The sequence below is a fragment of the Balaenoptera physalus genome (genome assembly GCF_965194825.1).
Source record: "Balaenoptera physalus genome assembly, contig: HAP1_SCAFFOLD_2183, whole genome shotgun sequence".
In the NCBI taxonomy this organism is placed as follows: Eukaryota; Metazoa; Chordata; class Mammalia; order Artiodactyla; family Balaenopteridae; genus Balaenoptera; species Balaenoptera physalus.
In genome coordinates this window covers 2885-28141 of record NW_028124623.1, presented here as the reverse complement: position 1 = coordinate 28141, position 25257 = coordinate 2885, and the positions used below count along the sequence as shown (strand labels likewise).

Here is a 25257-nt window from a genome sequence, read left to right as displayed (position 1 = left end):
TTCTGGGTTGCTGTTTTGTTCCACTGGCCTATTCTCCGTCCTGTATGTGTGTTTATGCCAGTACTATTTTGATTACTGTGGTTGTGTAGTAGGTTTCGAAATCAAGAAATTTGAAACTTCAAATTTTGTTCTTTTTCCACATTATTTTGACTATTCAGGCCTTTTAAATTCCATATGAACTTTAGGGTGAATTTTACTACTTCTGAAAAAACCTCACTGTGATGTTTAAAGAGATTGCTTTTAATCCGTACATCCCCTTAAGTCGTGTTGACATATTAACAACATTAAGTCCTCCAATCTGTGAACATAAGATGCCTTTACATTTGTTGGTGTCTTCATTAATTTCCTTCAGCAACGTTTTCTAGTTTTCAATGTACATGTCTTTTGTCCCGCTGGTTAAGTTATTCCTCGTCTTTTACTATATTTCATGATATTTTAAATGGTATTTTTTTTTAACTTTCCTTTTCAAACTTTTCATTCTTAGTGTATAGCGAAACAACTGATTTTTGAGTGTTGATTTTGTATCTGGCAAATTTTCTAAATTCATTTATTAATTCTAACAGATTTTTTTTGGTGCTTGTGTGTTGTCTCTGAACAAATATAATTTTATTTCTTCCTTTCCGATTTAGATGCGTTTTATTTTTTATCTTGCCTTATGTATTTGGCGAGGAATTCCAGTACTTTGCTGAATAGAAGTGGTGACAACAGGCATCCTTCCTTTGTTCCTGATCTTAGGGAGAAAGATTTCACCACTGAATATAATAGCTGTTGGTTTTCTATCTGTGACCTTTGTTATGTTGAAGTCATCAACTTGTATTCCTGGTTTGTTGAGTTTTTTTTTTTTTTTTTAATCATAATATGGCATTGAATTTTGTCAAATGTTTTTTCTGCATCAATTAAGATGATCACATGGAGTTTAGTCCCTTCAATCTGTTTATGTGCTATACTACATTGATTGATTTTCATATGTTGAACCAACCTTGCCTTGCAAGAATAAATCCCATTTGGTCATGATGTATAATCCTTATAATGGGCTGTTCTGTCTCTTATTATTTTAAAGGGTTTTTGCATCAGTATTCATAAGGGATATTGGTCTGTAGTGTACTTTTCTTGTAGTGTCTTTAGGTTTGTAATTGATGTAATGTTAACCTCATAGAATGAGTGAAGATACATTCTCTCCTCTTAAATTGTTTGGAAGAACTTGAGAAGGATTGGTGTTAATTCTTCTTTAAGTTGTTGGTAGAATTCACCATGAAGATACCTGGTGCTGGGCGTTCAGTTGTTGGGAGATTTTTGATAACTGATTCCGTATCTTAACTTCTAGATCTGTTCAGATTTTGTATTTCTTGGTACGATGTGTGTTTCTAGGAATGTGTTCATTTCATCTAAGTTATCAAATTTGTTGGTCTACAACTGTCAATAGTACTCTATTGTAAGCCTTTTTATCTCTACAAAATTGGTAGTAATGTCCCTTTCTTCATTTCTGATTTTACATATTTTGTTCTTATCTCTTTTTTTTAATAGTCAATCTAACTAGTTTTGTCAATTTTGTTGATCGTTTTCCTCTTTTTACAGCTATTTTGAGGCATAACTGACAAAACTGTAATATATCTAAAACGTAAAATGTGATTATTTGATATACGTATATATTGTGAAAGGATTCTCACAATCAAGTTAATTCACATACCCATCACCTGTCATATATTTACTTTTTGTGTGTGAGGACACAAATTCTACTCTCTCAGAAATTTTCAGTTACAGAATACAGCATCATCAGTTAGTCCCCATGTTACACATTAGCTCCTCAGACCTTATTCCTTCATTTTATCCCTCATGTTATAACTGAAAATTTGTATCCATTTACCAGCGTGTTGCCATTTCCCCCCATGCCCAACTGCAGGCAACAATTTCTGCTCTGTGTTTCTATGATTCCAACTTTTTTTTTAGATTCCACACATAAGTGATACCGTGCAGCATTTGTCTTTTCTCCATCAGGCTTATTTCACTTAGCATAATGTTCTCCAGGCTCATTCATGTTCTTGCAAGTGTAAGGATTTACTTTAAGGCTGAATAATATCCCATTGTGTATGTTATATATGTATATTTGTGTGTGTGTGTGTGTGTGTGTGTATGTATCAGATTTTGTTTATCCATTCATCTGTGAGAGACAGGCAGGTTCTTTCCATACCATTACTGTGAATAACATTTCAAAGTTTGTTTTTGTTTTTGTTTTTTTCCCGTACCACGTGGCTTGTGGGATCTTAGTTCCCCAACCTCGGATTGAACCCAGGCCCTCCCCTCAGCAGTGAGAGCACGAAGTCTTAACCACTGGACAGCCGGGGAACTCCTAAAAAAATATTGTTTCTTTTTGCTATATGACCAGAAGTGGAGTTGCTGGATCACATGGTATTCTAATTTTATTTTCTTGAGGAATCTCCATACTGTTTTCAGTACTGGTTGTACCAATTTACATTCCCAAAAACAGTGCACACAGATTCCCTTTTCTCCACATCCTCACCGGCATTTATCTCTTGTCTTTTTCATAATACACATACTAACAGGTGTGAGGTGATATCTCATTGTGGTTTTGATTTGCATTTCCCTGATGATTGGTGATGTGAATCACCTTTTCCTATACCTGTTCCCCAAATGTTTGTCATCTTTGGAAAAATGTCTTTTTAGGTCATTTGCCAACTTTTAAATTGTGTTATATGGTGTTTTTGCTACTGAGTTGTATGAGCTCCTTGTATACTTTGGATATTAACTTCTTTTTAGACACGTGATTTGCAAATATTTTCTCACACTCCATAGGGATGGGGAGGATCTAAGTTGCTTGTCTGAGGTCACACCGCCGGAAGGGAAGGCTCTAAGAGTCCCAAGTTTCTCTTCCTCGCCCCTCTTGCTTCCTGCCCCTGGAATGTGGGCTCCCCCCAGATGGAGCAAAGTACCTGTCAAGCAGCATCAAATATCCAGTGCAATCAAGACAAGTTCTATGATATGAAAGCAAGTCCTCAGGGCCAAGGCCCATGGTCCTGCTAACTCCCTGGGAAAGAGGCCTCAAACATCACTCGTGATATCAGAGAGAGCCAAGGACACACACAGGGAACGTTGCCCTGGGCAGTGGCCACTTCATGCTTCATGGTGTGTGACCAGTGTGAGAACGCAAGGCCGTAGGAGGGCCCCATGCTTGGCTAAATACTCTGCCACCACCATCTTGAAATTCTTGATAATTATTGAACAAGGGCCCTGTATTTTCATTTTACACCCAGCCCTGTAAATTATGTAGCTGGTCCTGCTTCTGGGAAAGTTGCTTGGTCACCTTCTCCCTGCCTTCCCTGTCCCCAGTCTCAGGACTTTGTGCAGGGCCAGGGCTGCACACAGTCACTGTAAGAGATGCTTTTCCGACCACCGTTTGGAACCAAAACAAAACCAACAAAAGCCCCAGATCCATGCAATTAGCCAATATCTCCTCACCAAGACAAAGCCCCTCTGCCTGGAAAGATACTGCTACTGGCTTGAGACTCCTTTTCCCCCTGAACATCCTACCCTCCAAGGTCTTGCTGCCATTTTCATGTGACACAAGTCAAATGACCAGGGGCTTTTTTCCCCTCTGCATTTTCCTGCATAGATTTGCACCTGTTTCTGTGGCTAATGTTACTGTTGGGTTTCTGTTTTCCCATCTCTGTCCTCTCATCCCTGCTCACACACTGCACACACAATCATAAATTATATTCCAGACAGGCCAGGAATCTCTCCTCACACACATCCCTAATAAAATGTTTATCTGATGGTTTCAAGACCCTAAGCTGCCTCCAGCCAATTTTTGCTAACATACGTCACCCCTGGGACTAGCCAGAGGTGGGCAGTCAAACGTTAGCATCAACACATCCTTTAGAAGGTCCCTAAGAGGGCTACATGCTCCAGGGCTATTCCTGGAAAGTTGGTCACAACCTGTGGGATGGCCAGACATTCCCCCCAGTCCCAGGAAGGGGAGGATGAGGTCAGAGAACTTGCAATGTTGTGACCCTTTGATATGCCTCTCACAAGGACAAGCTCTCCTCGAAGGAAGGTTATACATAACTGAGTGTTTCTGTCCAGGTGGTACTTATAATAACCAAAGGAATTAATGCAGATTAGTTTTCTTTGGTGTCTGGGTGTGGTAGGCATGATGTCCCAAAGATGTCCACGTCCTAGTCCCTGGTACCTGTGAATATGTTACATTACATGGCAAAGGGGAAGTAAGGTTACAGATGGAATTAAGGTTGCTAATCAGCTGACTTCAAAGATGAGATTATCCCGAATTGTCCAAGTGGGACCAATGTAACCACAAGGGTCCTTAAAAGTGGAAGAGAATCAGAAGAGGAGGTCAGAGTGATGCTATGTGAGAAGGACTTGACCTCTAGGTCGAAGATAGCGCCTGGCTTTGAAGACAGAACAAGGGGCCATGAGCCAAGAAATGCAGGCAGCCTCCAGAAGCTGGAAAAGGCAAGGGAAAAGAGTCTCCCCTAGAGCCTCCAGAAAGGAATGTCGCCCTGTTGACACCTTGATTTTAACCCAGTGAGAACTGTGTCGGACTTCTAACCTATGGAACTGTAAGTTTATAAATTTGTTTTGCTGTAAGTCACTAACTTTGTGATAATTTGTTACAGCAGCAAGAGGAAAATCATGCACTACCTCCTTAGATTCTTATCACCGGGGTGTGTTTAACAAGCAGAGCTAAGCGGAGGCAGGGAAAGGCCCTTGGAGGAACCACCACTGCTTCCCTCGTGATGAGAAGACCTGGCAAAATTATGAAGTAAGCAAAGTGATGAAAAACACCCTTTGTTTTTTGTCCTTGGGTTGTGCCACAATCCAAGGGGATCCCTCATTTGGGGGACTCCAGGTAGACCTACCCCATAAAAGCCTATTGAATCCAGAAGCTCCCAAGTTTTCCTTTCAGCCTACCAAGGGTTAATTATCCTAGCTATTAACTAAAGCATGAAAGTGATCATATTGACTATAGATACACGACAGGATAATGGAAGAGAGTATATAAATGAACACTCATTTACTGTTTATCCTTTTGGGAAATGCTGACATGCTTAATGAGCCTCACTCCAACCCAGCAGCACTTAACCTTTTTAAAGTCACAGGCTCTGCTGAGAATCCAATGGAAGAAAAACGCCAACACACCCAAAACCTATTTCGGGGGCTCATGAAACCCCTGAGGCATCCAGCCTCAGCCCAGAACCCCTGCTCCAATTGCTAGGACAGCTAAGGAAGGTAATTTGAAGGCTGTTTAAGGCCTGTGTCCCTAAAATCACTTCTCCCTGTTGGCTACTTCCTGCCTGTACACAAAGCTGATCGTGGGGCCAGCCTAAAAAACACCAGAATTATTAACAAGTACCTCTTTCCCACTGGTTGAAGAGACCTTAGGGGTAACAGACCAGAACCCAGTGATGGGAACAAAATGTTCAAAGAATGGAGACAAGAAGCAGTGAGAGATAACCTGGGCGGGGTGTGGTGGCGGACAGATTTTGACATGGCAACAGCATATCTTGTGGGCAGAGAGGCACAAAATCCCCATTCCCTGTTAAATAGGATCTGACTACCACCAGAGTGAGGTGGATGAGCCCGGTCCAAGGGGGAGACTGACACCCACATCCCCGTCACGGCCACCTGGGTACATCCCTGGGCAATGCTATCCGATCCATCCCCACTCCAGAGACACCCATGAGCCCGGTGCCCAAACCACTGCTGTGTAAGTCGGTGCCTCTCAAGGCAGTGTCACCTGAGGGTGTCCAGCAGGGCTCAGGCATCAGAAGGACATTCTCGCAAGGCCTGACTGCCCCTTACCAGCTCTGGATCTTGGGCAAATGAGTCCGCCCTGCATTCTGCCTCCTCAGATGCAAAATGCAGACGATACCAGGACAAGTCCACAGTCCCTCATCGAAACCCAAGGGTCAGATGTGCTTCAAGGTTCAGAATTGTTCAGATTTGATAAAGGTAATAGAGTGCCTATGCATTATAGTAATACCCATGGTGGGTCTGTCACACAACACATCAATACGAACATTCAGACTAAAAAGGATAAACAGTTTAGGTCAGATTTTGCCACCAAATGCATTCATTGGGTTAAGCTTCCCCTCTACTTAGTTATGAAATAATTTTGTTTGCAAAGTTTTGCTGTTGTTCAGAACAGCCGTGAAGACATTAAGGCCCTGTAGGATTATTGTTGTGTGGATTAAAACAGTTACAACACCCACCTCCTGTAGCCATCCCTGCACCTCAGGCCCACTTCAGTCCTCGTATTCATCACACTGAGTTACAATTCTCCTAGGTCTGTCTCCTCTTCTAGATCGTGAGCATTTTGTGGTCAGGAATGACAGCTTGCTCACCTGTGTATTCCCAGGCCCATGCTGGGCACATGTCCATAAATGTGTGCAAAACACAAGTTAATTAGTCATCTAAATCTCTCCACCTGCCTGCCTCCAAGCAGGTGGAAAAGCGCACCCCAGAAGTGCTCCCTCCCTTGCTCCTGAACCCGGGTACACATCAGAACATCAATCTGCCTACTCAGCATCATCACGACGGTGCGGGAACCTCCTTGGCACTTTCAAATACTTTTTTCATAAACCCAATTCATGTCCACTAGGAATGGCCCTGACCAGGGAGAGACTTGGGAGATTAGAACTTTTGCTAATCAGCAAAGCTATATCTGAGTCCAGACTCTTGCCTCCAGCCTTTAGACTGAAGAAGGACCTGGCAGCCCCAGGGGGCCAAGGAGGCCCACCTGTCTGTTTGCTTCTCCGGGAGCTGCTCCCACACGTCGTGCAGTCTGCGCACAGCACCAATGCGAGCTCTGCTTTCAGGACTTTGCATCTCTCTTTCTCTGTGAAGACTCCACGCCTGCCTGGGTTTGGAAGGCTCTCGGCTGCCTCTTCACACTTATCTCTGAATGAGAGAAACCCAGCCCGGCTCCCCTGAGCAAGGCTGAATGAGCCCCGAGATCTAAACTGGCAGGAGCTACAGCTTGAGAACCACTCGTGCTAAAATGGAGAGGGACTTGGAGAGCGCAGCGCCTTTTCAAGAGAACGGAGAGGAAAATTCAACAGCGGGAGGAACTGAAACAGCCACTTGGATTACTGTCCTAGGTGAGGGTGGTCCCCTGTGTCACGTGGTCACCTTTGTCACGTGGCCACATTGACAGGATGCAGGTTAGAATTAAGCCCACTGCCGCCCATCGGATGCACAGTGAACATCTAGAGCGTCTCCCCAGTGGTTGTCATCTCTTGGTGGGTCAGAATCATTTACAAGGGTCCTTGTATCTCAGGTAGCAGAGGAGCCTAGGTCCAGGACGCCCCTAAAGTGTGCCTTGTCCCAGGCAGAGCTGCACTGCCTCCCCGCCTGCCTGGTCTAAGAAGTATTTGCTCCTCAGCAAATGAAGACGACTGGAAAGCCCCGACCCTCAGAGATGAAAGGGGCCCGAGAGAAGGGCTCCACCGACCTCCATTCTTTGAATGGACACGTTTCCTGAACGCGGTCACGTCTATACAGCGGATTTCCTGCACCAACTCGCTGTCTGGTCCTGGGAGCGATAATAATGATGCCACCGCTACTCGTACTGGGGCTGCCTTCCCGGAGGGGAAGATCGGGCAGGGGAGGCGCTGAGGCTACGCAGTTGGCTGCCGCACCTGAGTCCCCTCCGCAGTCCTAAGAAAGGTTTCAGGGCCCTCTTCCAAGCAGGTGGAGGTTTCTGCCTAGGGCTGTTTGTTTGAGGCTTTCTCCTGAGTTTTTTTCACCTCTTCTGAACAGCCTTCCACCCCAGGGATGATCTAAGCACCTACCCCCACCCCGCCCCGGGGAAACAAGCTCACTCCACACCACAAAGCATTCCGGGTCCGGGTCCGGTCCGATCACAGGTTCTCCTTCCGCTTTAACTCTCCTCTCTCCAGTGAAACTCCCACCCCCTCGGGCTCAGCCCTGTGTAAGAAGCTGTGTGCTGAGAGAGGAGCCCCTGCAGCTATTCCCATTCCCCAAATGCTGCCTCTTATCAACCCTAAGGAATCTCGGGCTAGTGGAATTGGAGGCAATGTAACAGCCTTGCACCTGTTCTGAGACGGGGCACGTGTGTGGGGATGTGACATTAAACTGCTAGGGACACAGCATCACTCCCAGGTCACCTGCCTCCGGGTCAGAGCACCTCCAACCCACAGGGTATAAGAGCTACCCGTGGCACCTGTTAAAATGCAGAGTCCGGGTCGCTCCCAGAGGTTCTCATCCTGTAGGGCCTGGGTGGAGCTCCCGTCTGGGTAGAGCCCCCTGATCTGCACGTTGCACGAGCAACTCAGATGACCCCCAATACACAGTCCGCAGACCAGCCTGAGAACTACTGCCTCGCTCATTACCTATGTCTGCTTCTCAGTTTCTACCCCTTCCCGCTTCTGAAAACTGACCCTCACAAATGTTTTCCCGCAAAGAGCTGGGGGCAGTTGGTAGGGGAAAGGTGGCCCCCGAGGTTTTCCATGAGGACGATGTAGCCAGAATTACCCCAACTAATACTGGATACTTAAGTATATACAGATGCAATTGTCTTGAATTTGCTTCAATCTAATCCGAAAGGGGGTGGGGGGAAGCTATAAAGGACATTGCTAGGGTACCTGATGACATTCGGCTATCCACTGTGGATTAGATAATATCAAGGTTGGGACTTCCCTGGTGGTCCAGTGGTTAAGACTCTGTGCTTCCAAAGCAGCGGGGGCCAGTTCCATTCCTGGTGGGTGAATTACGATCCCATATGCTGCTGGGCATCGCAAAAAAAAAAAAGATAATATCAAGGTTAAACTCCTGGTTTTGAACATTGTACTGTGGTTGTATTCTTATTGTTAGGAAATACATACCGAAGTATTTAGAGATAAAAGGACACAATATCTCTGACTTATTCTCAAATGGCTCAGAAAAAATAGTAGTCACACATATGTATACATATACACATAGAGAATATGATAAAGCCAATGGGATAAGATGGAAATTGTTCAGTCTGCGTAGAGTAAATGGGAGTTCCCTGTACTGTTCTTACGACTGTTCTATGTATCTGAAATTATATATCAAAGTAAAAAGTTACCAAAAAAAAAAAAAATCCCCAGGTGAGGGGTGGGTGTGGGGATAGAGACTCCATTCTCTTTACTTTTATGTATGTTTGAAATTTTCTATCATTAAAACGATTCCCTGTACCAAGCCTCAGGTATGGTTTGAGTGGCACCGACCCTGGGCTGCTGGGAGCCTAGACACCGTCCACAACATCACGGGCAATGACCTGTGAGCTAGGAGTACCGCCTGGATTAGCGGTAAGGTCCTCCACGTTCTGTCCTCCCAACTCCCAACACTTAGCGATACACCTTCACAATCTGACTTTTCCAATGTTATTTTTTTCTGATGATTAATATCAAATCTTTCGGGCGGAATCTTACATAAAGGCAATTATAAACTAGAAAATAAACATCACCTTTTAGACACACATTGCCTCTATCACAAAAGAAGTTTTTATTAGGACAGGTGATTTACTTTCAACCCCAGAACTTAGATTGGGCCCTAATACCTTTCCTTACATGATTTAGGATATAAATTTAAGCCAGAATGACTGACTGATTTTTTCAAAGTTCTCATTCAGTTAAAATAGAAAAGGATAGAAGCTGAAGATTATATGAATCATATGATAACAAGAAAATGCATATGCAGAGATGATATTAAAAATATTTGAGTACACCATAGGGAACTATATTCCATATCTTATAATAACCTATAATGGAAAAGAATCAAAAAAGGAATATATATATATATATATATATATATATATATATATATCTCCAAATTACTTTGCTGTATATGTGAAAGTAACACAATATTGTAAATCAACTATACTTCAATTAAAAAAAAACTGACAACCCACAAGGGCACCAACCAATCAAAACCAATCAGAACAGATTTATTTTTAGATTTAAGCCCTGCAGCTGAGCCAGGTATTGGCCCTTTAGCTCTTGGATTGTTGGGAATTCCAGGAGCACCAGGGAAGGCACAGTTATCCAATGATTTTAACCACTGGGCGAACACTGACTGACTACCAGCTCTGTGCAGGAAGGAATATTAGCTCTAATAACTATGGTTTATTCCAACCCTCCTGGGAGCTCTGCCAAGTTTAGGTTCATACCCAGTCTATGCTCAGAGGGTAGCTCCAGATGGAGTCAAGACCCTGGAGTAATTCAAGCAGAGCTCAAAAATGTTAATGACTCACCCACTTGTCAGGAGCTAGGGAGCCAAACACAATGGATTTGGAGGTGGGAGATGGGAGGGGGAGATATGTGGGCATTATTCACACTTGCTAATAAATACCTTCTTTTGCTTATAGAGACTCTAGGGCAAAACAAATGCTTTCAGGGACACTCCAGTGACTCACAGGCTGAGAATAGAGACGATCTTCATTGTAACCATCTGCAAAAGCTTCTTATGAATGTATTTATTAGAGGAGGGAACCGACAAACTACTCCAGGAAAGTTACATTTTAGAAATTCATTTCTAATTTCATGCATAGAACTTTTAAAGAAGTAAGAGTATTTTCCACTTCTACTCATGCCAAGAGAACATTAAGTTGGATACACTACTTGGGGAAAATCACAGCTGTTCCTCTGAGTTATAAAAGGTAGGAGGGTAGAGACCAGGTCTCTGTTTTTTTACACAGTGCCTGGCTCAAGACCATAGCAAATTAATTGCCTGCTTGATAAATGTTTTTTGACGATGAGGTGGAGGATGCTTTGGGAGATGGCCTTGCTCATTCAGGTCACAGGCTGCATTTACAGCCATTGTCTCTTTAGGGAACCGAGCTAAAACCCATACAGCCAAATTGCCAGGGCATGATGGTATGCATACAACAGACAGTGATACAGGAAGAAAACAAATTTAAACCTGAGTTCTAAACTCTATTCTTGTAACTCTTCATTTCCAAGTCCACTGGTATTTGATTTTTTTTTTTTTTTTTCCATTTTAAGGGCAGGGCTTCCCTGATAGCGCAATGGTTGGGAAGCCGCCTGCCAATGCAGGAGACACGGGTTCGAGCCCTGGTCCGGGAGGATCCCACATGCCGCAGAGCAACCAAGCCCGTGCGCCACAACTACTGAGGCTCGCGCGCCTAGAGCCCGTGCTCCGCAACAAGAGAAGCCACCGAAGTGAGAAGCCCACGCACCGCAATGAAGAGTAGCCCTGGCTCGCCGCAACTAGAGAAAGCCCGCGTGCAGCAGCGAAATCCCAACGCAGCCAAAAATGAATAAATAAATTAATTTTTTTTAAAAAAAGAGTACCTGCTGGGTGAGATTAAGTGGACTTTTTTTTTAAGTGGACTTTTAAATGCCCTTTTAAGTAAAATTTGAGGCAAGAGAACAGAAATCTGACCGTGACGTCATCACTGACGTTCTGCGTCACCTGAACGATGAAGACAATGACCAGCCAAGAAAACCATTCATCAGTCTGAGGAAAGTGTGTCACCATGGAAAAGCTTGGTAAAGAACACATTCTAAGTCACTCACTGTCCATCTTTTTCTTTTTAAATCCATTCTCCCACAAGGCATTTAACACTTCCCTGTGCCCAGAGCAACCTTCCCCAGCCCCGTCTCACCGCATAAAAACCCAGAGGAGTGATAGAGAATTCTGCAAGCTCCCCACTGAGGTCAGGGTGACTCCCAGATGGACACGGGTGCAGAGGGGCATGCAGATTCCTGGGGCACTGAGAAAGGCTTCTCTCTCCCCAGTCCTTTCCCCAAAATCACATGGAAAGTTCTCTTACAGGGGCAAAAACATCTTTAAAGTTAAGAAACAACATGAAAACTTTCCTTAGAAAGAAAGGCCACACAAAGATTAAACTCATTCATTCGTCTCCTCCTGCATCCATTCCCCCAGCACAGTGTATGTTGAGCAGAGGCCATTGCCAGGCTCTGGGGAGGCAGATGTGCCATGGGAGAGCTCAGAGCCTCATGGAAAAGGCAGACATTTACAACTCGCTGAAATGACAGCAGGACTGGAGACAAGCGGAGCGGGTAGGGAGTAGAGGGGAAGAGCGTGCTAAAATATGAAATCAGAGCTTTTCCAGGGAATGGAGGTGACACCAAAGAGGGAAGGTCATGAGAGGGAGTAAAGGCAGGCCCTGGAGCAGAGGTGTTGGCTGTCCCAGCAGCCATGCCCTCTTCTCCCTTCCCCCAGAGCCTGGGTTTTGTTTGGCTCTTAACCCCCGCCTCATGTGGCATGTGGCTCAGTGGCTAACACTGATTATCCTGAATCCCTTGCCAGTGATGGTTTAACAAGGGACTTGGGACACAATCCTGCAAGTGAGACTTGAGGAGACATCAGCTGTGAGATGACCAGGAGAGAGTTTCTCTCTGATGAGACTTCAGGAAGGGGCAGCCTCTCTCTTCTTCTGTAGGACACTGTTGTAACTCCTGGAACTCTGGCAGCCATCTTGTAACCACAAGGAAAACTAAATTCCACAAGGCCACCATGGCAGAAATGAAACCTGCACTTTGATGTTATTACTGAGTCATCCCACAAGTGCCCTACCTTAGGATTACCTACCAGTGAAATTAGAAATTTTCCTCATCTTTTAAGCCATCCTAAGTTGAGTTTTGTGCTACTTGCAGCCAAAAGCATCCTTTGTGGAAGGTGGCCCTTTCCTGAGGCCCCCTCGCCTTTACCAGTTCATCTGGTAAATGAACTGTTAACTGTTTTACCAGTTAAACAGACATGCTGAATTCCCAAGGGCCATGCACAGAGACTTCCTGTTATTTTTCTCCAGCTCTACTCATGAAAATAAAATTAATTTTCTAGCCCATGAATTAAACATCACTGCTGCCGGCTGAAAGATTTTAGCAACAGCCTTTTGTTGGCAAGAGAAGCAGGATCCCGACATGTTCTAAAATAAGCTACAAGGAGGCAGGAGGGGAGGAGGCCATTAAACGGAAAAAGAAAGAGTTGCCAAATCCCACCCATGTGCAGCTTCTCTGACCCGTCGGCCTATGGCCTGACTTGAGGGAGTGATTCTCTAAGTTCACTGCAGATGGGTCACCTGGAGACCTTATCAGTGCAGGTAGTGATTCAATAGGTCCAGGGTGGGGTCTGAGAGTCTTTCTTTTTAACAAGCTCCCAGGTGATGTTGCTGGACCACAGCCTGCAGGGACCCACAGAGCCCTCCGTAATAAGCTGCAGAAATGGGAAGGAGGACATTGAGGAGGGTAGTGAGAACCAGCTGTTTAAGCTCAGGTTCAAGGGAGGAAGTGAGGTGAGAAGAACTCCCCTACACACCTGTACCTTTGAGAAACAGAGGAAAGAGGAACACAGGAGGAGGAGAGAGCCCTGGGTCTGGTATGCCTGTGCTATTATACCCTTGGGGCATTTTAGTAATTTAGTCCTGGGACAATACCCCTGAATCTGTGAGATCAAAGGCCCAGCTGAGACATTATTTCTAGCTCTCCCTCAGCTCTGGCCAGCCTGAGGGAGGTGCCCGGCCCCACTGCACACCTGCTCCAAGGCGTCTGCCTCAGGGTCCTTCCCGAAATTCTTCAGACTCACTCATCCCGCTGCCATGTGTCTGGTCTAGAAGTTATACACCAAGAGCCACTGGTGTGTGTGATGGGTGAGAGGAGGTGAGAGGCAGGTAGAGGCTGCAGGGCAGCCCCTCCGAAAGCCTGATCTCCTCCCAGTCTTCCTGGTCCTCTTGAATCTTCCTGCCCTGGATCTGGACCCTGATCACCTTCAGCCTCGCTGAACCACCAGGTCCTTGACTGGCTCTCCCCTCTCCCCTGGGGAGCTCTGTAGCCTGTGGCTACAGTGCCATCTCACCCAAACCCCTTGGCCAGCCAGCCTCGGGCCTCCTGGAGGCTCAGTCCAGCCACCTCCTCCCCCGGGAAGCCCCCCCAACTCCCCCAGGCTGGCACCTGCAGCTCATGCTGCCTTGGCGGTTCTCACCTGTGCACCCGTCTGTCTCTCCAACTGGCCTTAAGTGCCGTGAAGTCAGGGATGGTGTCGGTGCCTGGCAAGTAATGGGTGAGTAATAAGCATAACTGAATATGGATAAGGGAATTAAATAATGGTTCTCAGCCCCGCTCTGCATCAGAAACACCTTAATGCCTTTTTCAAAAAAGCCAGGACCTCACTCCTAGAGATTCCAGTGCAGTAGGTCCGGGTGGGGGGGCGCCCAGGCTTCTGAATATTTTAAAAGATCCCCAAGTGATTCTGATATCCTTTGACAATAGTTGAAAAGGAAAAGAATGAATGAATTAGTGGACAAGTGAATATGTGACTGCACGTGCAACTGTGAGGCTCTCTCGTGGCCGTTCACACTCAGAGTGAACAAACGGCAGACGCTGATGAAGGAGGATAGCGGGTCCCTGCTGGGATGGCCACCAACCCATTGCCAGGGAAAACAAAGTCAGAAAGCAACTGCTTTACCCCTGACCAGGGCTTTCTGACAACCGGGGGGTAGCCGGAACAAGTCCCAGCCACCAAAGGGGGAGCTAAAGGAAGGGAAGGCGCGAAGGGAAGCACCGAGGGCCAAGTGCCTCACTCTCGTTCCTTTCACTCCAGCTGCGACATGCTGCTGGTTGTACGGCTCTTCTCACTGTGCAGCTGGGGACGCTGAGGCTACGGGGGGTGAGCGATCTGCCCAAGGCTATAGCTGGGGGGCTGGGCCTTGAACCCAGATCCTCTGACTCTAACGTCCATACTCTTAACCCCAGGGTGGCACTTCCACAGAAGCAGGACATGTCACAGCAGAGGGATGGCGAGACTGCACACCAGAGACTACAGAATGTCAAAATAAATGCTCAACAAGAATAATGCCAACCAAAGACGATGTTGCCTTTTATAAAAATTCAGGGAAACCACCATGACTGTGTCACCCTTTTGTAAATCTCTCAGTGACTTTTCCAAGCAATTATTATGATGCTATACAATACACAAATCAGGACAAGATGAGAACTAAATGTTACACGAGGTCAGGATAATCTATTTAGATTTAAAGGCTATGCTTTATATTTGAGCCACAAGAACTCCAAGTCCCAGACAAACAGACACGGAAGCCCTGCAGGTTCCCTGATGCCTGGCCCACGGTGGGGTTGGTAGTAACAGAGGGCACTGCATGTCTATCCTCTGGCACCAGTTTGACATTTGCCCTGATTGTTTTTTTTTTTTTTAATAAAGCTTTTATTTATTTATTTATGTATGTATTTATTTATTTATGGCTGTGTTGGGTCTTTGTTTCTGTGCGAGGGCTTTCTCTAGTTGTGGCAAGCGGGGGCCACTCTTCATCGCGGTGCGCGGGCCTCTCACTATCGCGGCCTCTCTTATTGCGGAGCACAGGCTCCAGACGCGCAGGCTCAGTAATTGTGGCTCACGGGCCCAGCCGCTCCGCGGCATGCGGGATCCTCCCAGACCAGGGCTCGAACCCGTGTCCCCCGCATTGGCAGGCAGATTCTCAACCACTGCGCCACCAGGGAAGCCCTGCCCTGATTCTTAAAACAACTTTCAGATCAGTATTACCATCCCTATTTCAGAGACCAGGAAACCGAGGCTCTCACACTGGAAAGGGGCCTGCCAGAAGTTGAACTAAGTGGCAATGCTGGGATTCCCGCTCTGGTTTCCACTCTGCAGAGCGACTTCACATTTCAGGATGACAGTGCAGTTGTCAGTGACCTTGACCAGTGTTAGAAAAAAACCGAGTTAATAATGTTAACCTCAACCTATACTTATACTTGTTGGGACTATTAAGCCAGCAAAAGCACACCATTCTCTCGGGTTTCGCTGCACTCCACCCAGCCTTGGGTAGGGCTCTTAGTGCTTGCCTGGTTATTAAAAATGCAAGAGTTGCAACCATGGGCTGGGAATTACAAGATTTAAAAGGAAGATTCATTTATGTTTTTCAGTTTTTTAGTAGTTTGAGCGTTAAAGATTAAAAAAAAAAAAAAAGAATGGGGCTTCCCTGGTGGCGCAGTGGTTGAGAATCTGCCTGCCAATGCAGGAGACACGGGTTCGAGCCCTGGTCCGGGAAGATCCCACATGCCGCGGAGGAGCGGCTGGGCCCTTGGGCCACAATTACTGAGCCTGCGCATCTGGAGCCTGTGCTCTGCAACAAGAGAGGCCTTGCTAGTGAGAGGCCCGCGCACCGTGATGAAGGGTGGCCCCCGATTGCCACAACTAGAGAAAGCCCTCGCACAGAAACGAAGACCCAACACAGCCATAAATAAATAAATAAATAATTCCCATTTAAGAAAAAAAAAAAGATGATTCAAGGAGACAGAAACGGGGAAAAAAGTCAAAACTGAGACCCTAAGACATTTAGGAGAAATGATTTGGCCCTGTTTTTACAGCAATTTAACTGGCTCTGCTCAAAAAGCCCCAAAGAAAACACTAAAGACCAGGTGAGTTATCAGCTGAACAAAAAGATTCTTCTTTACAAAATAATGGCCTTCTGGAGGAAAATAGGAGGAAGAGAGGATGAAAGAGAAGGGAATGGGGGAGGGAGGAGGGACAGGGGGATCTGTGTTCATTTCTCTTTGGAGACTTTGAGAAAGAACCCTTGTTTCCCAAGCCAAAGCAATCTTTTCTATGCAAGAGAGGCAACGAAGCCATGTTGTGTGCCAGCTTTGTAGAATTGATTGTGCTGCAAGAGGGCCTTTTTTCCTTCTAGTAAAGAAAAAAAGCCAGTATCAGGACCAATAATAATAAGAGCAGCTAACAATTACTGGACATCAGCCAAGGTCCAGGCACTGTGCTAAGTAGTTTACACCTATTATCGAATTTAATTCTCACAGCCTCATGAGCAAGAAGTATTGATATACCCATTTTACAGGTGAGAAAGCTGAGGTCTGGAGATGTTCATTTGCCCAAGGCCATGCAGCTGGTACGTAAGTAGGAGAGCAGGGATTCACATTCTCAGTTGTTTCTCTTCTGAGCTGTGCTCACCCTAGAAAACCCGGAGGTAAAACAGAAGTCCATGGCCACGCATTCTGGGAGGGCGTCAACAATGTTAGGGATTTGGTGGAAAAAGAAGCCCAACAAAGACATCAGGACCATCGAAGGTGTGGATTCAGGTTACCCAAGGCCTGACAGAAGACAGCTCATCTTTGGGCAACTCTCCGAATTGGACAGAATCTGACTGATGGACCAGTACCTTCCAAACCCCAGCCTCTCCTGACCCTCCCTCCTGCTAGACTGCCTCGTCAATTCCTGCCACCGCTCAGATTCCTCGCCATAGGCTGTGTGCCAGCAACCTGAAGGGCACCAGAGAATCCTGTCTCTTCCTTAGCAATGGTCACATTTGCCCTGGGGCAAGATGGAAGGGAGCAGGGCATGTTAGTGTTTTGCATGCCTGATACTGTCACTGAAATGGTCATGATGTTACCAAGGCATATTTAGGGGACTCGGATGACATTTCAAGGGAAACCAGAAAAGTCCCTCATGTTTTTGGAAACCAGTGGCCAGAATGCCTGGAGACAGGGCAAAGCTGCTGGGAAGGGGCACCAGGACTCTGACCTCGACACCACAGCTGCAGCTCCTCACTCCCCTATTCCACTCGTCTTGGGAGTCAGGGCATGAACGAACTGCCCCTTTGGCCAAAAACCCTCAAAGCAGGCACTTTTGTGAGCTCAAGCCTTCAGGTGAAGATTTTTCCTCCAGCTGGAGGGCGTGTTCTGTGCTCAAAAGTCATAAACTCATCCCTCAGGACCTGTGGGCACCAAGAGCATTCCGTTCTGACAGCCTGCCCACTCAGAAAACTGCAAGGGTAAGAAGAGAAAACAACTTGCTCTGGGCCCAAGAAGAGTCATAAAAAGGTGGGGAGTGAGGCAGTGGAGGAGGTCTGGACTGAACAACTTGATGGGATCTTTCACGGATGACATTTTACTGCCACGCAAATTACTCTTCGCACAACTGAACACCTAAAACATCCTCTGCTGGGTGCTCTGCATGGATGCCTCCTGTTTCCAGGGCAACCATACCTGGGGTGGAGGGTGGCAAGCAATAATAGATGGGCTAGTTAAGCCTACTGCCTTGACAACTCAGGTCCCTGAAGTGGACGAACAGCCCACTGGTGCATGAACTCAGTCCGAACACTACACAGAGCCAGTGGGAGAGATGATGAAAAGGGCATCCAGTGGGGAGAAATTTGAAGCTCAAGGCACCAGGGCTTTCAATGAAAATAACCCTGATCAACAGTCTCCCTATAGATTCTAGCCATCAGCACACTGATCTTAGCTGTCTCTCTCCCTCACTTCTTCTCTCACAAGCTATCCATCAGATAACATTCACTTACTTGGAATGTTTCTAAGTCACAAGTTTGAATCTTGAAACTACAATATCCACCACTGTCGGCTCTTTTTCTGTTTGTTTGTTTTTTGGAGGGGGGCAGCAATGAAACCCAGGTAGGAAGTGAATCAAGATTCAGGGAATGGAACTGATGAAAAGTAGCTAAGGCAATAGACTATGCAGGAAGGCACAAGGATGGGCTTGGCAACATCACCCACAAAGGGGAACCCAGAGTCCTGCAGTGTGTTGACTTCTCCGGGGAAGCTAAAGGATTTTGAGGCCGAGGACGGTGTCTTCTGGCCGAGGTCTTTCAGAAGAAAGATTCTGTCTCCACCACAGTGAGTGGCCTGGAAAGGGCAGAGGTGACTGGCAAACCTGGAGAGGAGACCTTGTCCTTGTGGCTCCTGGTGGGATGCCAGAACCAGCAGATGGGTGGCTGTAAGGGATGGAGCCTGTGGGTCTGTGGAGCTCCAGGCATGTAAGACAATATTTTAAGTGTTCACTTCTCCCTGAGCTCTCTGACACTGGGCTATTAAAGCTCAGCCCCAATCCCCTGGAGGCAGGTGAGCTCTGAAGTCCAAAGGCACAGTCCTGCCCCTGCAGGGAGAAGGAGTGGGGTGGAGAGGGAGCAGCTCCCTGGAGGATCCAGGGTAATAAGGGTTTTGGTTGGCAGGTGGGGGGAGTGTGTCCATGAAGCAATGACTGAGCATCTCATGATCTAGTCATCTGGAAGTAAAGGAAGAAGGAAGACAGGGAGAATGAAACCAACACATAACAGTAAAGAAGATGGTGGAAAGGACACTGAATTGAGGCGGTGTACTGAGCAGGGGAGGGCTGAGCAGGGAGGTTACCCGAAGCTTAGGGGGCTCTGGGAGGCTTCACAGATGCCCACAGACGCCCCGCCCCTCTCATCATTCCTCAGCTCTGCTCAGCCACACTCCCCTAAGAGGCCCCCATCTTCTGGAAGAGTTTGCTTCCGAGAGCAGGGACTGCAGAGTTTCAGGGGAAGGCTTGGAAACGAGCGGCCCCATTATGAACCCAGGCATTTGGAGCTGGCACTATGCTAAATAAGACGCCTTGCAGAAAGAGGTTTTCTTATTTTCTTCCTTCCTCTTCCCCTCTGGGAATAAAAGTAGGTTGTGTTTCTCCTGCCCCCGTTCCTTGGCGATCTCGGAAAGGAGAGCTGAAAGGGCTTCTTGGATCATCTCGTCCAACTCTCAGCCCAGGATATCAAGGCCAGCGCCTTTTGTCCCGGCTAACGTGGCCACTGCAGGGACTGAGGCCAAAACCAGTTGCTGGGGCAGGGGGTGTTGGAAGTGGTTCTGAGGTCAGCCACTGGAGTCACGTAGGGCAGGCACTCGGCCCCCGGGCCCCGGGAGGTGGGGGGCATTGGGGGGGGGGGCTCCTGGGCTCCCTCCCATGCCGGCAGGGTTGCGGGTGCTAGGAAAGAGGGTGGCGAGAGGGAGAGCTACAGGTGCGGTGACAGACAGGCACTGGTCAGAAGGGATAGGTCCCGGAGGGGATCTGCTCTGCCACGGTCTAAGCTTTGTGCCGGGGGGCAGAGCGTTCTCGCCGCGGGGTTGGTGTGCTCGCCGAGAAACTTCTGGGACCTTAGAAGTGCAGCTGGGCACAAGAGATCACGGAGCGGGCAGGGATGGGGGCCTTGAAGGGGCAGGAAGGGAACTGGTGTCTTCCATCTCCTGCGCGAACATCAAGACTGATCCGGTGCCGGGTCTCTCCACCCCCGCTGCAACTCCCTTTCTTGTCCTGAACTCGGCCCCAAGGTCCGTGGCCCACAGAGGAGACTGAGAAGCCGAAGGGCGGCAGAAAGGAGCGCCGCTGGGACCCGCCTGGGCGACACAATCATCCCATCGGTCTCCCCGCCCTGGAACCCGGGTTCAGCCGGTGCGCCTCTGCGCACAGCGGTGGCGCCGAAGGGCCCCGAGTCCGTCCAGGAGCCGCCAAAGGCACCTACTCAAGCAGACAGCGGAGGAGGCAGAAGTTGAAAATACCAGCACAGAAATACCTGCCTGTACCAAAGGCCGGACGACTGCAGGCCGGGGGGCCGGGGCGCGTGGTGGGGAGGCGAGCGGAGAGCGGAGGGGGGCTCCACACTGCCCGAAGCCAGCGGCGACCCGCGCCCCCGCGCGCCCCGCCGCCGCCTCGCCTCGGTGCCCCGGGCGCAGGGGCCGCCGGCCGGACTTACCCCACAGCAGAGTGAGCGGCTGGGCTTTGGGGATGAGCGCCAGGGAGTACACGGCCCCCAGGTGGAGCAGGCTCATCAGGAAGACGTTCCTCCAGACGATGTCCTGCCGCCGCCCGCGCGCGCCGGGTTTCTCCCGGCCGCCGCCGCCGCCCTCCGAGCCCTCGACCCCGAAGCCCACACGGATTTCCTCCTTGGCGGTGCGGAAGGGGACCTTCCCCTCGTCGGCGGCCGGGCCTGGCATGGCTGGGGAGAGGCGGGCGCTTGTGGCAGCGGCAGCAAGCAGGCGAGCAGCCGGCGCGGAGCTCTCTGGTGGGGGCAACGGCTTCTGCCTTTTAGGAGGGGATTTCCGCACCTCCCGTCCCCGCCTTCCCCGGGCTTCTCTGCTTCCTTCTCTCTTCTTCTGGCGTTCAGCGCGGCTTAAGGATGCAAATCTTGGCGCCCGGCATCTACTGCTAGCGAGTCGCCCCTACCGCTGCCGGGGCTGAACTCTGCGGCGAGGAACTGGAGGTGAGCGCCAGGGGCTGGAGGGGACGCAGGGGGGTGGGGGGAGGGGGCGTGGAAAAAGCCGAGAAAGCGGCGGGGGTGGGAGCGCTCCGAGGGAGGGAGCTGGGAAGAAAGACCCGCATAGCTACAGCCAATCAGGATCGCCTGCGGGGCTCTTAAAGAGAAAGGCGCCCCCTGGGCCTCCGCTGCCCGGGCTCCCCGGGGCCGGACGGGGCAGCCTGCTCGGCAGGCAGCGTGCAGCCTCCGCCCGCGGGTGGGTGAGCGGTGGCTCCCGGGTCAGGGAGCCTGCAAAGGGGCTCACAGCACTTCTGCAGCTGTTGTTGTGTGTTTCTCCGGTTCCCAGAAATACCCTTCCCTTTTGAAAAGACTTCTTTTTGCTTTGAAGCTACGGGCTGGAGGATTTACAATACTTGCCCCAGGTCGCAACACAAGCTAAGGCCAGATCTGAGTTGAGAATCACAAGTCCCTGTGTCTCCAGGTTCCTATGGCTCCTTGGGCCTGGCCGGGGCAGGAGGGGGGGGGGAGGGGGTGTTGTTGCAGGCAGCCGCTCAACTCTTTTTTTTTTTTTTATAAAACACCTTTATTGGAGTATAATTGTTTTACAATGTGGTGTGTCAGTTGCTGCTGTATAACAAAGTGAATCAGCTGTACGTATACATATATCCCCATATCCCCTCCCTCTTGCGTCTCCCTCCCACCCTCCCTATCCCACCCCTCTAGGTGGTCACAAAGCCCTGAGCCGCTCAACTCCTTATTGGACAGCTTGCAGCCAGACACACAGTAGGTGCTCAAATAATGCCTATTAGATGATGAATAAATGGTTTGGGGGCTGGTTAGTATACAGTAGTGCGCCGCCACTGCGCGGCCCATCGGCCACGCAGCTGTTTGTGGCAAATTCTCCGCTAACCAGTGCGTTTCTGGACTGTCTCCTAAGCCTCGAAGTCAGCACCGTTGAGATGGAGCTTTAGAAAAACATCACCCAGAACGTTCCAAGGAAACTTAACCTCAGAAGAATCGTGTCTGCTCATTCCTCCTCTCCCAACGCAGATAATTTAGAGCTATCCAGAGGGAGCCCTGATCGCACAGAAGTGTAGAGGAGGGTGAGCTGGCCGTGTCCCAAGCAGCTGTGGCTGCACCTGCGGCTGATAGCAGAAGGACAGGGGCCAGGAATGGAAGCTAGGGGCTCTGGATTCTACTTCTAATTCACTGTGACCCAACTCAGTCCTCTGGGGACAGATTTCCTTACCAGGATCTAAGCTTTATTCTTCTTTCCAGCTTGCAAAGTCTATAAATGTGAGTTTGAAAGGATACCATTATGTTGACAAAGAAAGCTGATTTTTGGATCAACTTGTTAGGAATCCTTTCCAGCGTCACAGGAGAGGGAAAAACATTACCAAGGATTAACTACATGAAAGGACCATACATGAGCATCTCATTGTTAGTAGACCAGAATCAGTCCAATCAGCCAGAAAAAACAATACCTAATTTAAAACTGAAGCAACGTATGTGGCTTGTGGAATGGTGGCCACTGAGCCAGTGTTACGGTGTTGCTTCAGTTGGAGCTGAAATTATAGAATGAAGGGACACTTGCCCGGCGCCCAGATAAACGCCGGCCCTGTCATTAGACCAGTGAGACAACAGAACATGAGACTTGAGGGCATAAACTTCATCAGCCTGCTCAACCTTGGCTTTATAACGAACTACTTTTTCTTCTCATGCCCCCTCTGCTCCCCACAGCCACCAGACCCACATCTTCCCTGTGGTTCTCTATTCAGACTGTCCTTTCTCTAGGGGTGGAGTAGTTGCTCTGTCAAAAGCCTCTCTCTGGGTTATTGTAATGACTCACCACACCCTCACTCTAACCATTCAGTCATTTGTTGGGCAGGCTGTGTGCACCAGTCCTGCTATGTGCCAGCACTGGTGCACACTGGGGATACAAGGACGAATAAGGTGTGGTCCATGCCTTAAAGGAGCTCCTCATCTAGGAGGGAAGACAGATCAAACAAGTGTTACCTCTTGGCTATGAACTGGGAAGGGCAGGAAGGTCCAGTCCGTTATCAGAAAAAAATAAATAAATAAATTCTTGTTAGGCATCAAGTGTACATACAAAGAGTTCAGGGGAGGCAGCAAAACAGTTCTTTATGTGGCCCCAGAGTACCTTATCTGTTACATAAGCTACTTCATCTTGGCTCTATCTTAAATGAATATCTTCCTCTCTTCCTCCCAACAGGTCAGACTGGGTGTGGCCAATCATTTCAGTTGGTTGGACTCATGATAGAGAAGGAGATGTTTTCATCTGTTGGAGGTGGGAGGACGTGCTCTTCAGGCCTTTCAGATGCTGCTTACCGAAGGATGGCTGAAGGACATTAGCCCCTCCAGATCTAGCCTCAGAGTGACACCTCTACACATACAAGGTATAGTATTGAATATCCCCTGTGGCATATTATGCCGTCAGGGCTACTGTCTCTTTTCTCCACCTTACTAAAGACCCTAGTATATTTTCTTAGCTTCTGGTCAAGACCCTAGAAGTAGATGGGTATTCATCTCACTCATGGGACAGTAACCCTTATCCTGTCAAACAAAGAATTACCAAAAATGTGAGAAGACCTATTAGAGGTATGTGCAGGAATTAAGTGGGGCCATGAAGAAAGGAGTAGTTAATTCACACTAGAGGGGAGGAGGCGGGTGATATCTGGATAAGGGTTTTTTTTTTTTCTTTCTTTTTTTTTTTTTTTTTTCATGTAATGTCTGAAACATTTATATTAACATATTTCCATACATATTTCCATACAAATACAAATATAAGATTTTTAGAAATTTCATGTAATGTCTGAAACATTTATATTAACATATTTCCATACAAATAACCCAATGAAAGTTTAGTATTAGTTGTTTTGTTTGCTTTTTTATACTGCAGGTTCTTATTAGGCATCAATTTTATACACATCAGTGTATACAGGTCAATCCCAATCGCCCAATTCAGCACACCACCATCCCCACCTCACCGCAGTTTTCCCCCCTTGGTGTCCATATGTCCATTCTCTACATCTGTGTCTCAACTTCTGCCCTGCAAACTGGCTCATCTGTACCATTTTTCTAGGTTCCACATACATGCATTAATATATGATATTTGTTTTCCTCTTTCTGACTTACTTCACTCTGTATGACAGTCTCTAGATCCATCCACGTCTCAACAAATGACTCAATTTCGTTCCTTTTTATGGCTGAGTAATATTCCATTGTATATATGTACCACATCTTCTTTATCCATTCGTCTGTTGATGGGCATTTAGGTTGCTTCCATGACCTGGCTATTGTAAATAGTGCTGCAATGAACATTCGGGTGCATGTGTCTTTTTGAATTACGGTTTTCTCTGGGTATATGCCCAGTAGTGGGATTGCTGGGTCATATGGTAATTCTATTTTTAGTTTTTTAAGGAACCTCCATATTGTTCTCCAGAGTGCCTGTATCAATTTACATTCCCACCAACAGTGCAAGAGGGTTCCCTTTTCTCCACACCCTCTCCAGCATTTGTTGTTTGTAGATTTTCTGATGATGCCCATTCTAACAGGAGTGAGGTGATACCTCATTGTAGTTTTGATTTGCATTTCTCTAATAATTAGTGATGTTGAGCATCTTTTCATGTGCTTCGTGGCCGTCTGTATGTCTTCTTTGGAGAAATGTCTATTTAGGTCTTCTGCCCATTTTTGGATTGGGGTGTTTGTTTCTTTGATATTGAGCTGAATGAGCTGTTTATATATTTTGGAGATTAATCCTTTGTCCGTTGATTCATTTGCAAATATTTTCTCCCATTCTGAGGGTTGTCTTTTCGTCTTGTTTATGGTTTCCTTTGCTGTGCAAAAGCTTTGAAGTTTCATTAGGTCCCACTTGTTTATTTTTGTTTTTATTTCCATTACTCTAGGAGGTGGATCAAAAAAGATCTTGCTGTGATTTATGTCAAAGAGTGTTCTTCCTATGTTTTCCTCTGAGAGTTTTATAGTGTCCAGTCTTATATTTAGGTCTCTAATCCATTTTGAGTTTATTTTTGTGTATGGTGTTAGGGAGTATTCTAATTTCATTCTTTTACATGTAGCTGTCCAGTTTTCCCAGCACCACTTATTGAAGAGACTGTCTTTTCTCCATTGTATATCTTTGCCTCCTTTGTCATAGATTAGTTGACCATAGGTGCGTGGGTTAATCTCTGGGCTTTCTATCTTGTTCCATTGAT

General features: G+C 47.5%; 2 long non-coding RNA genes across 9 annotated transcripts; both read left to right on the top strand.

The window, feature by feature from the left end:
• Positions 1-334: 334 nt before the first annotated feature.
• Positions 335-11014, top strand: LOC309654189. Of its 8 annotated transcripts, none has more exons than XR_014259986.1 (5): positions 335-2406; positions 2812-3003; positions 4650-4795; positions 6476-9326; positions 10385-11014. It is a non-coding gene; the product is annotated as an uncharacterized lncRNA (long non-coding RNA). The 8 variants fall into 8 exon arrangements; XR_014259991.1 differs by having other exon boundaries at positions 335-3003; positions 6476-7133; positions 7313-9326; XR_014259992.1 differs by having other exon boundaries at positions 335-3003; positions 6476-7600; positions 9218-9326.
• A 9887-nt stretch (positions 11015-20901) lies between these two features.
• On the top strand, positions 20902-22422 carry LOC309654190. The gene is made up of 3 exons (XR_014259994.1): positions 20902-21031; positions 21749-21808; positions 21963-22422. It is a non-coding gene; the product is annotated as an uncharacterized lncRNA (long non-coding RNA).
• Positions 22423-25257: the final 2835 nt, after the last annotated feature.